We start from the raw sequence: 2093 nt of genomic DNA on the forward strand, positions 1-2093 counted from the left end.
CCTGACTCACAGTATTTCTTATTTTGAAATATGATTCTATTTTGATAACCTCACCAATCTGTATTTTGAATGCATCAAAAATTCATGTGCTACTTGTGAGAGTTTTAAGTTTCCTATAGATATGTCTCAATTGCAATCTACATAGAGTTCATAAGAAAAGAGTGGTTACAAATGGAAATTTGTTTCTTGCTGAGCAAACTCTGACCTCAAATGGTATAAGCATATATTTAAATTCTGTACCATAATGTGGCCTATTGTTTTAAAAAACAAGCAAATAAGAAATGGCTGTTTTTATTCTGACAGATATTTTTGGCGCACATCAGGTTCCTGCGTAGACTTATCTCAAGGTCTTCGCTTGAGACCCTAGAGCCCATGACTGACACTGATTTGGCGCCTATGGGAACTCAGCTCCTGTTAGAGGGTACCTCCAAAGATGATACGATGGTAGCAGTGGAAGTTTGGTGCTTTTTCCATCTGTTCCAGACAGGAAGTGATCAGGTCAAGAGGCTAGTCCTCCTGCTAAACCAAGCTGCCTACTCTTTTACTGTGACTCCTACAAAGGTTCTTAGATTTATTGCCTTATTTTATTTTATTCTATTTTATTTTATTTTAAAATATGGAACACTTCACAAATTTGTGTGTCATCATTGTGCAGGCACCATGCTAATCTCTATATTGTTCCAATTTTAGTGTATGTGCTGCTGAAGAGAGCGCTTGTTGGCGTATTTTAAAAAGGACATTGAGCCATGCAGGCATCAATGACTGAATTCATCTTTGAAATAAGCAGTGGTACTCTTGAAGAATTTTGTCTTGTATCCAAAAAGCCAATGAGAAGTAGTTAGAACAGTGGCTATAAAGAAATGTGAATATAGAGGCTAGAATCAAGGAAAGATAATATCATCTTTGATCTCCATATTTAGGGCTAGTGTTATCTTTTTCTGTAGGAAAACATCCTAACCAGATTAGTGTTTGCGTACTGTGGTTATAGATATAGCCCTGCTTCCTTTAGCCAAGATCATGAGAAAATGGGTTCTCTAGATAAATGAATTTCCTAGATTTCTGAAGTTTCCCCCATTAAGTATCAAAATGTAAAAAAAAAAAATTAACTGTAGAAAATGGAAGGACCTCTATAGAGCATGATTGAAGGAGTAGGGGCAGTTAAGCGAAAGTTTTTACTTCTCTCTTTATGTTTTTATAAAGAATGAATTTTTAAACAAAATGAATACATATTACTTTGTTATTTTTAAAAATTTACTTGAGGGGCACCTGGGTGGCTCATTTGGTTAAGCACCTGACTTTGGCTTAGGTCATGATCTCACTGTTTGTGGGTTCAAGCACCACATCAGGCTCTGCACTGACAGCTTAGAGCCTGGAGCCTGCTTTGGATTGTGTATCCCTCTCTCTATGCTCCTCCCCCACTTGTGCATTCTCTCTCTCAAAAGTAAATAAATAAACTTTAAAAAATAAATAATAATAAAAATTTACTTAAAGGTATTTCTTCTTTTCTTTCTTTTTCTTTTCTTCTTTCTTTTTTTTTAGAGAGAAACAGAGAGGAGAAAGAAGAGGAGGGGCAGAGGGAGAGAGAGAATCCCAAGCAGGCTAGTGTGGAACCCTATATGGGGCTTAATCTCAAGACTGAGATCATGACCTGAGCAGAAATCAAGTCAACCAACTGAGCCACCCAGGCACCCCTGAAACTATTTCTATATAAATAAATGGCTTACATATTTCTGACCTCTCAAACAGAGCCAAACTTTTTCTTTTGAAGATTCATTATCAGAATTATAAAACTCCATTCTTCTCTATACTACAAAGCAATGATACCCTCAGATAGTCCTGAAATGTACAGAATGGTTTATTCCTACACTGAATGTCCACAGACTTTTAATTTATTTCTCACAAATATCTTGCTGTATGCTTTGCTATGAGATTGTCAGCTGTCATTTCAGACTGACAGAATTCCACCTATCTTTAGCAGCCTCTGTTTCAAATTTGTTGTTTTAATTTGATGCTCCTAATTGGCTGACTGGTTGGCAAGTCACACAAACAAACTTGTTAATAATCTATGTAAAATTAAATTAAATTGGCATAGA

The 2093-nt window shown here is 36.0% G+C and overlaps 1 non-coding gene across 1 annotated transcript; it reads right to left on the minus strand.

The window, feature by feature from the left end:
* Positions 1-610: 610 nt before the first annotated feature.
* On the minus strand, positions 611-714 carry LOC120233477. The gene has a single exon (XR_005528838.1). It is a non-coding gene; the product is annotated as a U6 spliceosomal RNA (small nuclear RNA).
* Between the last annotated feature and the right edge of the window lie 1379 nt (positions 715-2093).

The sequence above is a fragment of the Hyaena hyaena genome, unplaced genomic scaffold, assembly GCF_003009895.1.
Source record: "Hyaena hyaena isolate Hyena2069 unplaced genomic scaffold, ASM300989v1 scaffold_92, whole genome shotgun sequence".
In the NCBI taxonomy this organism is placed as follows: Eukaryota; Metazoa; Chordata; class Mammalia; order Carnivora; family Hyaenidae; genus Hyaena; species Hyaena hyaena.